The sequence below is a fragment of the Mesocricetus auratus genome, unplaced genomic scaffold, assembly GCF_017639785.1.
Source record: "Mesocricetus auratus isolate SY011 unplaced genomic scaffold, BCM_Maur_2.0 Super-Scaffold_100022, whole genome shotgun sequence".
Taxonomy (NCBI): domain Eukaryota; kingdom Metazoa; phylum Chordata; class Mammalia; order Rodentia; family Cricetidae; genus Mesocricetus; species Mesocricetus auratus.
The window spans coordinates 22,091,237-22,104,812 of record NW_024429203.1 but is presented as its reverse complement, the minus strand read 5'-3'; the positions used below and the strand labels follow the sequence as shown (position 1 = coordinate 22,104,812).

At 50.2% G+C, this 13,576-nt stretch overlaps 1 long non-coding RNA gene across 1 annotated transcript; it reads right to left on the bottom strand.

Moving 5' to 3' along the window:
- Positions 1–4,131: 4,131 nt before the first annotated feature.
- On the bottom strand, positions 4,132–7,975 carry LOC110339727. The gene is made up of 4 exons (XR_002381738.2): positions 7,660–7,975; positions 7,045–7,136; positions 5,718–5,788; positions 4,132–4,714 (listed from the first exon to the last, which is right to left on the bottom strand). It is a non-coding gene; the product is annotated as an uncharacterized LOC110339727 (long non-coding RNA).
- Positions 7,976–13,576: the final 5,601 nt, after the last annotated feature.

Genomic DNA, 13,576 nt, shown 5'->3' with positions numbered 1-13,576 from the left:
TCAGAAAAGATGTGTTCTAGATTGAGGGAGGGAGGCTTAGGGTGAGAGAGCTGGGAATAGGAGCCAGGGTGTCTAGATGCAAAATGGGCATGCTGCCCAGTGGGGCGTCTGGGTCCTCCTGGTTCAACCCCTGGCTCATTCTGTCTGACCATCACCCTGAGCCAACCGGCAGTTTTCTGAAAGCTCCTCAGACTCATCCCATGGCCCACTCCTCTGCTTCCAGCCCCTCCGCTGGTACAGAAAAGGGGCTGGTTTTTAAATGATTGACATGGGCTTCATGTGTAGGGCTGTTCCCTCACAGTTTCACAGTGCCCTGGACAAATACTGCTTCGACCTTCTCCATAACTCACACTCTGGACACCCAGGCTCATGGAGTGGGGTGGCACTTGGGCTGCTCAGAATGCTTGCCAGGGCGGAAGCTTATGGAATCGCCCTTCCCTGCCCTCCCCTTCTTGTCCTTGACTCTGACCTCACACTTACTTTCCAGGCTCTATGAGGAAGCTAATGCATAAATGTTGGATTTTGTCTCTTTGATGACTTGAAAGTAGAAGAGAGACTCTGAGGTGAGGAGGAAGGTGCCTAAAGGGAGATGGACATCAGGTGTGGTGGCATGTACCTTTAGAGGTGCACTTAAGAGGCAGAAGTCAGTGATTTCTGTGAGTTCAAGGCCAGCCTGGTCTACATAGTGAATTCCAGGCCAGTCAGGCTACATTGAGAGACCTTGTCTCGATAGATAGATGGATGATGATAGATAGATAGATGATAGATAGATAGATAGACCAATAATAGAGTAGAGTTGAGAATGAGAGAGAGAGAGAGAGAGAGAGAGAGAGAGAAAAGAGAGACAAAATGCTATGTGTTTTTTCTCGTGGTAACTCTGAATTTAACTCTATACATGAGGTGTGTGTGTGTGTGTGTGTGTGTGTGTGTGTGTGTATGTGTGTGTGTGTGTGTGTGTGTATGTATGTAAACAGATGGAAGAAAGGAAACCATCAAGGCTGAGGATAGAGACAGGAGAAAGTGATGGGGAGGGGCAACTATGAATAAAGTAACACACACACACACATGTCATGACAAGACACAGTATTTTGTGCACTGACTAGAAAAAGAATGGCAAAACCAAAGAGTCCTTGGCTATTCCAGCAGATAAGCAGGGGAGTAAGAGCTAGAGACCCACAGAACCTCAGGTTCACAGGATCTAGTCTTGGGTGCTGCCATGTCCACTCACACCCCCTCTGTCACTGAGAGGTACCACACCTGGCCCCTCATCCCACTGACACAGGCCCTTCCTCCTACTCTGGGCTCCAGGTTGTCATCTAACACAACCATCCCATTCACCAGGCCATCTGTCCATCTGCCTGGTTGTCTGGCTTGTCTCCTGCCTGTTGGATGTTCAAGCCCTGGGCTGTGACAATCATATCTGATCATTAATAATGCAATAATGGAATAGTGACTGGAGAGACACTTGGCTAATCAGCTAGCACAGGCTCATTAGTGGCACAGAACAATCACAGCGATGTAATAACAGATCCCAGGAAATTTCAATTAAACCTGGAACTTTGTTAGGGTTTCATTTCATTTTCGGCACGGTGCAGGACAGAGTAATTGCAATCAGCTAAAGCCACTGCAAATCTCTTCCAAAAGAGCCCCTTCCCCTGGGTGTGCACGGGAATTAAGCCTCACTCTTCCTTAGCGCCTGCCCATCTGAATCCCGAGCTGGTTAATGAACTCCTCTGCCGTGAGGAATAGTCCACCCGGCTCTCTGGCTTCCCTAAGCACAGGATCACCCTGGCTTCTGGCTGCATGGTAGATGATGCTATGAATCTGCCCTTTCTAGAAGCTTGAGGTGAGCTAGCTAATTGTACTAACTTCTTTATAGGAATTACTACATTAAACCTCACTACAAAGCATTGAGATTCTGGTTCATAGCATCAGTTTATGTGACTCATCCAGTCTCAAAGAAGGTACAAAACTGCTTTGGGTTACACATATCTAATATTACCAGTGCAGTCAGAACACAAAACCAGACCTGCCTAAGTCCAAAGCCCATGAATACTAGCTTTTCCATCTGGCTTCTTTTCTTCCATTCTCTTTATCTCATTCACTTTTTTTCATTCTCTCATTCATTCATTCACTCACTCTCTCATTCATTCATTATCTCATTCTCTAATCCTTCCCTTCCCTCTCCTTCTCTCCGTTCCTCTCTCTAAATTGAGCACTGAATGTGCTTCATAGATGCTACAGGAAGCTGGGGAACCTCATGTTAGGTCCTTGGCATTCAGTTATGGTAGACAACTAAAGAACGTTTTAAAAGAGCACTGTGACTGGAGGTAGGGGAGTAGATCAGTTGGCCAAGCACTTGCTGCACAATCAGGAGGGCCCAAGTTCGATCCCCAGAATGCACACTTAAAAACCAGTTGTGATGGTATGCTTTTGTCATCTCAGTGATCAGGGAGGCTGGAGCAGGGAGGCCGGAAAGGCTTGTTGCCACTCAACCCAGCTTTCTGGGCAAGCTCTAGACCAATGTGAGACACTGTCTCAAAAACCAAGATGGGTGCCTCCAGAGGAACAATATCCGATGCTGACCTCTGGTCACCACATGTGTGCACATATGCAGGTGCCCACATGTAAACAAATGGATCAACTAGCCCAAGTCTGACTTGCACATCAATACCCCTCCCAGAATCCCTGGGGATGGAAATTAAGGTTTTTCAAAAGTCCACTGCCCCAGTAGTTTGGGTATCCATGTGGAATAGGAAGTGGCCCACCGGTTAAAAGCATAGGCGTTGGGGCTGGCCCTGGCTTGAGATTTATGTCACTCATGGTAAAGTATGAACCTATCTCAACTTCGGTTTCTTATCTCCAAGCCAGGGAAAGATTGTGAGGGGTCAAAGTGTTCAGCAGAGTGTAGGAGAAAGCTCCGAAAGCATGACCTATAGTTGTTTGGGTTTTCAGTAAAAATTCTAGGATTGAGACAGACCTTGATCTGTACCTACCAACCTTGGCTTACTGGAGCTTAGTATTTCCACTGATACGAGGGTGATAATTGTGGCCAGCCAGGCAAAGGTTCCAAAGTAAGATCCCTAAATCATGTTCATCTGCTGTCTGTGTCTGAGCTACTGGGCCACACACCCAGCTATCACTCAAGGACCCAGTTCCATGGCGCCCCCACTTCCGTTGACTCTGCCCAGCTCAGGACGACCCTGGTGAGATGCTCCTGTATTTTGGTGATCACTCTTACCATCCTGAGTCCAATATCTTTGAAAAAACAGGACCCATCCCCCTGATGCTAGATCAAGGCTGGCCACACCCTAAGGACAATTGTCTCTGGCCATGACATGGGCATATGCAGTCTGGAGAGGTGTCAGCAGCTTCCCGAGTTGAGAGCAGAGTGGAGGGAGAGTGGTGAAGGGAGGGAGGGGGAAGAGGGAAGAAAAGCCCCTCCCTCCTCCTTTTCACCCTCCCAGCTTGTCTGCGCCTTGTATCGCTCTGCGCCACTCTTCAAGGAGCAGTGTGGCACTGAGACCAGAGCTTCTCCTAGAAGGTGTGCATTAGAATTCTGCTTCTGCCATTTCCAAGTGAACTTGGACCTACAGCCTCGGCGCTCATCAGTGAAGGAGGCTGTGGTGAGCCTGCAGAAAGAAGTTCTGTCTCTGTTCTTCCTGCCTTCCTCCTCCTTGTCTCCGCAGTCTCTCAGAAGCTGCGGAACCTCTCTCCTCCCTGCCACCTGTGCCCCCCCAACCCCCGCCTCTCAAGTTTTGGACACCCTCACCATCACCCGCCTGAGCTATGTAGAAAGCGCATAATTTCAGCTACCACAAACACCCAGCCATAACAATGCCTGTTTTGGGTTCCAGTTAGAGCACCTATGATAACCCTTCCCTCCATGATTAGGCAAAAAGGCCATAATTCCAATCCTAAAAAGACTCCAGTTAGAGTCTGGGCTCTAGAGCCCAGAAGATGCCTGTCTCCTGTCCCCCAAGAGGGCAGTTCCTCTCCCACCAGAATTTCCAGCCAGAGTCGCCTGTGCTCAATCCCCTCCACAGTGCCCTAAGCTTGATACACCTAAGAGCCTGTTTGAAGTGAAAAATTCCGCTGCAATTACCTGTAGAAACAGAACAGAGAGAGAGCTGTGAACAGAAAGAGGAATTTATTTATTTGTTCTCTGGGCTTTGCGTTAGTTTCTAAATTGTCCTTCTGTAGATAAAGGCGTTGCTCTAGCCACTCAGCCCCAGATCTCAGCGGCTGATCTGCATCCGGTAGATCAAAATAGCCCCCGAACCAGATGGAGACCCAGTGCGGGCTAGGAGGACGACGCGGTTCCGTGCGCTCCAGCGGGGGTTTAAATAGAGTTGCGAAGCTCTCTTGGGATTTTTCTGGGGCAATGTGGGTGGGTGGGTAGGTACAACAGGGATTTCCAGGAACAGATACAAACTGGAGGGAGGAAGGAAGCAGGGAAGGAAACAGGGTTTGCTCTTGGATCTCCATGATTCCTCCTCCTCCCAGCCTGAGAGGGAGTCAGGGTGTCAGAGAGTCTGTAGTGCTCCAGGGCAGGGGTGTGGGGGTAGGAGATTAAAATTTCCATTGAGAATGTGTTTCTGAGCGAGAACCCAAGCTGGAGCAAGTGTAGGCTGTGAGACCAGGTTCTGGTGAGATCATTGGCTTCCTGGAAGCCCAGCTTCCGGGTCTGTAATGGGGCTCATGCCCTTGACAACTGAGATAAAGAACAGGAAGACCTGTGTATGGTATAGGACAGTGATTTCATTAGGCTTCCCTCACCATCCTCGAAGCCAGGGCCCTGTACCTGCTGGGCAAGCACCCTGTCACTGAGCTACATCCCTAGCTCTCTGTGCAATCTTGACACAGACTTTAATCTCCTAACTATCCAGACCCTTCTGTCCCTATCCCAGGGCGGTGGTGACTTCGAGCTGACAAAAGACAGGTTCTGTAGCAAGAAGAATGTGTCGATTTTGCCCAGCTCTGCATCCCTAGAGCCAACATGATGCCTTTGCACTTAGCAATCAACTCCTGATTGGAGGACTGACTGAATGAATGATGTCATCTACCCAACCCTGTGACTGGAGGAGAGGGACAGTTGTGAGCATGATCTCTGACTCCACTGCTGCTGGCAACAGCTTTGGAACAAGGGAGGAGCCTATTTGGTTGCATCACTAGAACTTTGGGGGGGGAACAAACCTGCGCCCATCTGGCAGCTCCATCAGCCCCAGACTTGTCTGTCTCTGGCGTATGCTTCACTCAGAAAAGAGCCCCAGACAGCCTGGCCTGTCTCAGGCAGTTTCCTGTCAATTCATCTGCTCTCATCATGAAGCCACAGGCCCTGCATGGTCCAGGGCATCTACCACATACAGTGCAGGCTGGGGGTGGGCGAGCTCTCCTCCCCACAGAGTCTTTGTTATTGTCAGGTACCATCGTCCCCTAGCCTCTGGCGGGCCCTTGGGAGTGCTGAGCCTTCAAATTCCCTTGGTCTTCATGAAGGCATAACAGGCCTCCAGACCCTTTTCCCCCAAGAATGCCCTCCTATCGATACAAGTGCTCCCGTTTCATGTGAGCGAGGGACCATGGGAAAGGACCGACGGGATGGAAGGTGGGTGGGATCTCAGAAGGAGGCTGTGTCGTCTGAGGAGTGGGGACCAGGAGAACATTGCCCTTTCCCCCATCTTTCCTCCCTCCTGCCATTGCCATCACACATCGCTTACCATGAGCGATGCTTCTGTCTGCAGTTGCCAGGACTGACCCATCCAGGTGTTCTCTTCCCTAGGCCAACGGCCTGATGGGGCAAAGAGAAAGGAAACGGAAAATCAACAGGACCAACAGCTGCGAACCTCATCTTCTACTTTGTACTTCGGAGACCAAATCCATCTAAAATTTTGTCCAGGGAGTCACTTGAGAAACAAGAGCAAAGACTTGGGGCAAACCTTGAGATGACCTCTAGCTCAGTAATAGTTTCCATAGCCCCGGCCCCACTGCCCTGCTTCAGGTGGGGCACAGTCTTTGGGCGTCTGGCCTTGTGTGCGCAATACAGAGCCCAGCGGGTGTCTGATGGGAGAGGTACTGGAACGGTGGTGGGGAGGCTGTGCAGGAACAGGGACTGTATCCTGTTGGTCATGACATGGCAGCTGATCCTAGATGTGGCTGCTGCAGCCATGCAAACGTGACCCTGGCATGGCCTGCCTGCATTTTGCCCTTCCCAGCCACCTAGTCCTGATCCAACGCAATGCCAGGTACTCTGTGCAGTGGGCTGCACCCCCTGTAGTGGGCTGTCCCCCAGGCCCTGGCCTGGCCTGCAGTGCACATGTGTATCCTCTGGCCAGTCCCCTGGGGAAGCCGGGACTTAATGAACTGCCGAGTTGCCCAGGCAGTCTTTGATCCTAGCAGTTCAGCAGAGGAAATCAATACCATAACGGAGAAAATCTGGGTTGTGATGTGAAGACTGAGGACAGGCCTTTTGGCCATGTGACTGCCACCTGCTGCTGATGACACTGAGAGGGCATGGCAGGAGTCTAGGCCTGTCTCCAGGGGCTGAGCCCTGGTCCTGGAGCTGAGAAAGGTGATCGGGACCTCAGGCCATTCCCAGGCTAGGATTAGGCCAAGGTTTGAGGAGCTGAGAGCAGCCTGGGTAGGCAGGATGAAGTAGGGGAGGAGACAGATGGGGAGATGGGAGGATGGCAGGGGCAGCCGGAAAAGCAGGGGGAGCTGCAGCAAGGGCCAGAGGCAGGATCTAACCTGGGGCAGGAGCACCAGATGGCACAGGAACCAGGGAGGGGAAGCTGCTTGGTGTCACTTGGTGTCAGCAGACAGGCCAGTCTAGAAGGCCAGCTCCAGTGAAACCCAAGAGATATGAAGAAGGAAGAGATGGAGAAAGGAGCAGGCTGGGGTCCACTTGGCCATCCTGTGCACCCCACAATTCTGTCATGCTTAGGCTCACCCTGTGTCTGACTCATTCCCTCTTGAATGATGCATTCTGTCCCATCAAGGGCACCCACCCACCTCCAGGACCAGGGCAGCAACTCAGCCAATATTTACCTTAAGTACAAGCTGCTTGTGTTACTTGGCTCTGCACTCTTGTCTTCAGGCTCAGTGTCTCTGTTTCCTTCTCAGCATGAGGGCAATGAGACCTGCAAATAGTTGCACACTTCCACTTTATATTGAGAGACAGACTGGATGCAGTCCCTCTCCACCTGGCCTCTCCACTGGACACCACTGTTTTGAAGTCCTGGCTAGTCTACACAGCAACAGGCTCCTCCATTCTGGAAACCTCCTGTGGTCCAAGCACCTGCAGATCCACAGTCCCAGGTCTCCTAGTCCCAAGTTGGCCCCAGAGCTCACACTGAGAAGGAGGGAGCCTGTGACTGCCCACTGTAGAGTGGTCTGTGCTCGCTGCCTCACCCACACCATGGTCAGTCAGTCACTTGCCTTCTAGCTCTAGTTTCTGGGTTTCCCATCAACGAGGTATACGAGGATCACATCTCATGTACAGCGCTGGCATCAAGGTACACGTGTGGAAACAGCACTGAGGGTCCAGATACACACAGTTGCTTCTTTTCTACTGGCATAAATGGCACGCTACCGGACCCCCTTCTCAGGCCTGAGCTGACCCCGATGCTTTGGAGCAAACCCTCTGACACCGGGGTCACTTACAGAACACAACCGGGACAGAATGAAGTCACAGGAAGAAACATCGCAAGCACCAAGAAATATGTGAAACTTCAGAGGGTAGGGTTTCACGGCCATGATTTGGAAAGCGCATTCTGGGACTGCAAACACCCTTGTCTGGAGGCCGGTATCCCAGCCAGCAGCAATGAGGTGTAAAGACAGAAGCAGAGTCCCTTTGTCCTTCTTCAGGCCCTAGATAACTCTCATCTAGGAACACCTAGGAGGAGCCCATCTGGTGCACGCAGTAGGCCAGCCTTCCTGCCTGGCAGAGGCAAGGAAGTGCTCAGGCGTGCCTCACCTCCACCACCACTTGAGCAAGGAGGCTGGGTCTACTAGTGATGTCCGTCTTTATCATCCCCAGCTGGGCCCCTCACTAACAAGCAGGAAGCCCTGAGCCCTGCTGGGGAGGGACGAGGCAGGTGTTTCTGACGCCTGTAGTCAGAGAGCTGTCACTGAAGGGGTAGAGCAGGGATCTGGCATCAGGAAATGATGCCAGCCAAGAGGGTGCATGCCAGTGGGACTTGGTAGAAGCAAGTCCCAGCAGAACAACTTGCTCAGCCGACTGAAACAAACACCGTGGCCTCCTCCCTGGCTCTGACCTAGAAAGATGCTTCCCCCAGGGTTTCGACCAGGCTCCTACCCCTGACCCTGCTGAGACCCAGAGCCAAGCAATGTCCAAGAACAGCTCACACAGCACACACATCAGGTGTCCTCACAATGCAAAAGTGCCTTCACGCCCCCTGGCTGGAAGCTGGAGGACATTCTAATGGGGGGACTTTGGTCTTCTGCTGAGGCTGTATGTGGGGAGCCTGTTTGACAGATCTTACAGAATCCAGATCTTTCAGTGAGAAGGCAGACGATTCCAAAGATGCCAGTTTCCACATTTCACCACCTGAGTCAGGATGAAGAGGGACCGCACCACTGGGATGATGGTCACACCAAAGCTAGAAGGATCCTGACAGCCATTCATGGCTCATCAGAGTGTAAGGTTGGTGTGACCTAGAGGTGAGCCCCTCGTGTCTCTAGCTTCTTCCTTGCTCCAAATGTCTCATCTTTTGTCCCTCAGACTCCCAGGATGGGATCTGAAAGGACAAAAGGGTTGGAGGCTAAGATGGATTCTACATGACATTTCCAGGAAATGAGATTCCCAGAGGACTGTGAGAGGCCTCTGGGAATCAAGGGCTGTGACAAGACTAGAAGAGAAAGCAGCTAGAGCCGGCACAGCCTTGCCCAGGACTGCCCAAGACAAGCTGCTCTGTGTGACGTCAGATCCGGAGGCCAGATCTGCTGCTTATCTCCTGTGGCCCACTCAGCCATGGACTCTCCCAAGCCTCAGCTTCCTCGTTTGGAAAATGTGTCAGCTACATTCACTTCCAGATTTGCTGTGAGAATGAGCCCGAGGGTGGCAGGGCATGTGCTCTCTTCTCCGTTGTCTTTCTCCCTTCTCTTTCTGTACTTGAATTTAGTGAACTGAAAAAGTCAGGCAAGCTTTCGTGGATTTCCTCATATTCATGATCACCATTTCCAACTGCAAAGTCACTTTCATAATCTCTACTAGAGCAAGAGCATACATTCTGCAAAATATTCCATCATACACACATGTATACACATGTACACACATACCACACTCCACACACATACATATACACACAAGTATTCACACACACATATATATCACATCATATCACAAACACATGCAGACAACATACCACATACCATACACATATTTACACACATAGCATACACTGCTCATACCCACTATCCACATGCATATACACATATCATACACACAAACATACACATACTACAATCACAGCACTCATACATGCAACATATCACCACACCATACACACACACACACACACACACACCACAGACCTACCAGGTATGCCGACTTAGCTTCACAAAACAGTCTCAGCCTGTATGATGCACGTCCTGTGAATACAGCATTCATAGGTTTTTAGAAATGGTTCTGATTTACACCTGTTTGTCAGCTCAACTCTGACATTTTCAGAATGAAAGTGTTGCCAGGACAACAGGCATAAACCTGGAGTGTCCTGGGAATCCAACAAATCCTCAGTCTCAGGTAAAGGAGCTTCTGCTGCGTGTTCCTGCGAGGGACGCCCACAGTTCCTGGGCGGTCAGTCTGGGGAGACCCCTGAGCCCACAGGCCAGGCTCTGGCTCTAACCACTCGTGTGTTGCAGTGCTTGCTCCCCCAGCATCACCCCCTGCATACACACACTCATCATCCTTGACACTACCTGGCACATAGCAGATGCTCAACAAACATGCATGGAAAGAAAGAGCCCACGAATACCCTACCCAGAGACCACTGGACAGAGAGTAAGGGTTAATGCAGCTCCTGCGGGAAGCTAAAGAAGCCCGCTTAGTAATACAAAGAAGAACTGTTGTTTCCTGCCAGGCAAGCCTGAGCAGGCATCCTTACCATCACCCTCCCTGAACATTTCTTTGCAAATGGCACCTGGTGGTTGGCCAGGGAGCTGACATCTTCTTGCCTACAGGTGACAAGCCCAGAGGACAGTGACTTCTTTGTTTCAAGACTTTCAGGATTGGAGAGTCCATACCCAAAAAAGGGAAGGCAGTTCAGGCCCCTGCTGGAAGTGCTCCCCTCCTTTCTTACCCAGCTGCCACCCTCCCTTGGCAAGGCACACCCCAGCCACAGCATCCAGAGTGGATCCCCTGTGCACTCTCGCCGGCAACCTGGGTGCCATCGCTTGTCACTTGACAATGGAGAAGGATGTTTCTCTATTTTCCAGTTCAGATGAGCTTTCGAAGATGCTATCTGGCTGTGATATAAATCCATTGAGAGAGCCCTGGAGGGAGCCCCTGCAAAGCCCTAAATTGGACACTAAAAACAGATAAAAGCCGGTGGTTTAAAGGCTTTACGTGAGTTCCATTTGGGGGGAAGGAGTGAAAACAGGGATTTAGCTTGTCCTCTCCCACCAACATATTCTGGGCAGCTGTGGCTAGAGATTTTAAGTCCTTTGTATCCCAGCTGCATGGATTGGAGTGGCCTATTAGCCAGTGCTATAGGGGAGGGCCTTACATAACAGACATTCTCAAGGGGCCCTGGCTCCACTGGCACTGAGCTGTCACCCTCACTCTGATGGCCAAACGAAGGGATCAGCCCTGCAAGACTGCCCGCCCAACAGCTGTCTCTAGGATGCTCAGGTAAATGGCCTTTCCTTGCTGTGAGTAGCTCACACCCTCATCCTATTGTGTCTGCAACCCCAGGACCCTAGTTTCCCTAGACCTGGCTAGTAGGTGTCATATTGCCCACCAAACTGTCACCTTCCTTTTTACCTATCTTTCTTAGCTACCCCATAGCCACAGAAAGCTTGGCGTTTGGGAAGAGAGACAAACATGAATATTCCAGGAGACAAAGTGTTTGCTGGGTAAATAAGGAGCTCTGAGACCCCCAGAACCCACATACAAGCCAAGCTCAGGCAGTGTGTGTGTGTGTAACCTCGGCACAGAGGCAGACACAAGAAGATCTGCTGGAGCTTGCTGGCCAGCCAGTCTGGCCAACTCATTGAGCTCCAGATATAATAAAGGCCCTGCCTCCTCAGTTGGTAAAGGTACTTGCTGACAAGCCTGATGATCTGAGTTCAATTGCTAGGATCTATCATGATGGAAGGAGGGAAGCAACTTCTGCAGGTAGTCCTCTGATCTCCACAAACATGCTGTGGTTTACACACACACACACACACACACACACACACACACACACACACACACACGCACGCATGCACGCATGCACGCACATGCGTGCGTGTACACATTTAGACATACACGCTTTTTTTTTAAAGAACCATGCAGTTTGGAAGGACCTCACTACTCTTCTTCAAAAATGCCAATGCCCAGGGCAATTAATCAGCATCTTAGTAGGTAGACTTGGTCATCAGCATTTTTTCAAATCAAGCTCGTATTTTCCAGGTATAGCCATAGTTGAGTCTAATGGGCTGTACCTAGTAATAGAGGTGGGGTGAAGGGTGCCCGTCTTTCTCAAGTTCCTTACCCAGCTATCTTCACTCCCTTTCTTTGTTTTAGATGTGAAGTGGGAAGCTGCAGGGATGGTCAATGAAGGGTGTCAGGTGAAGGACTGACCCTTCACCCCCTACTAGGCAGGGTGAGTCAGACTCAGCTCTTGTCTGATCAGGATTGGTAGGGTTTGGAAGCAGCCCACAGGGGCTTTGGGGAATGCCAGATCTGGGAAGGGTGTTGAAAATAATACAACCGAACGTCTCTTCCATTCTATACACAGAGGAGAATGAGCATGTGGGTTGCATGGTGGAATCTTTGGCTTCTTTGTCATGGGTCTTCTCACTCATCCACTAATGCTGGCCTAGCAAAGCCTTTAGCCTCTGACAACTCTTCATTGCATGCACATCCAGAGAGGACTCATGAAGCCCTATGTTGGATAGAGCCATCTACAACATTAGCTTTGCCATGTGGAAGCTCGGTGCTCTTGAAGGCTGTCTTGGCCCTTCTGGGCTTCTGTTCTCATTTGTAAGAAAGGGAGGGATTAACTGTCACAAGGTAGTTAAGTCATGCTTAAATGAGAGGAGTGAGTTGAAGCCCCAGTGCCACACCATCAGTTTAGGAAGAGAGAGCTACTTTCCTCTCTTCTCTCTCTTCTTAGTCTTCTAGGATCTAGGTGGTACTTCCTACCCACAGGCCCATGACCCACAGCCCCAGGAGATACGCTGACCTGCACTGTGTGCCCCCAAAGGGGGACAGGTTTTGGACTTTGCTCTTTTCCCTTAGGCAATCCCTTGAATTACAGCAGACAGAATAGAGCAAGGTCCTTCAACTTTCATCTGTGTGTTCCTAGGAAGTCACATCCTAGGAGGTCACATAGATGTAGAAGGTTCAGGGTTCCAGTGATGACATCTTCCACAGTCTCCACCCCAACTGGATTGGAATTAAATGAAAGACGAGTGTGGCCCTTGCTTGATTCCAGGTGAAGAGAGAGTCCAGTGGTATTTGACCTGATTTTGTGTCCACCACAGGGCTCATGTGTCAAAACTCTGCCCCCAAGTGATGGTCTTAGGAAAATGGTCCTTTGGCCGGGCAGTGGTGGCACATGCCATTAATCCCAGCAGAGGCAGGCAGATCTCTGTGAGTTCGAGACCATCTTGGTCTACAAGAGCTAGCTCCAGGACAGTCTCCAAAGCCACAGAGAAACCCTGTCTCAAAAACACCAAAAAAGAAAGAAAGAAAGAAAGGAAGGAAGGAAGGAAGGAAGGAAGGAAGGAAGAAAGAAAGAAAGAAAGAAAGAAAGAAAGAAAGAAAGAAAGAAAGAAAGAAAGGAGAAAAGAAAATGGTCCTTTGGGAGGTAACTGTTGCACCAGAATGGGATTAGCATCCTTTTGAATGAAAGAGGCCATGGAGTGCTCCCTTTTGCTTTCCATTGGGGGCGGGGGTGGTGACAAATGAGAAAAAATAACTCAGAAGCAGGCAGCAACTACCACCAGACACTGGATTTCCCAGCATCTTGTCTTAGGCTTCCCAATCTACACGATGACAAGCAATGCAATAGTAATACGTTCATGTTGTTTAAAAGTCACCCAAATCTGTGGCATTTGGGATAGCAGCCTCTGTAGACTAGAACAAAACAAACAAACAAACAAAAGTGGGTACCTAGCAGTGGGATTGATGTTGTATTGAATACCTAATGCTGTAGAAGCATCTTGGGGATTTGGTAGTAGGTAGAAAAAAGAAGGGTTTTGAGGCACTTGTCAGTCAAAGCCCACATTGCCATGGAAATATCATAAAGCCCAATCATGAAGAGGGCTCAGAGAAGAGGCGAGCTATAGAGGAAATGTCAGTGTTCCCAGAGAACAGCTAAGTGGTCACGTAGAGAGTGTTTGGAGAAAC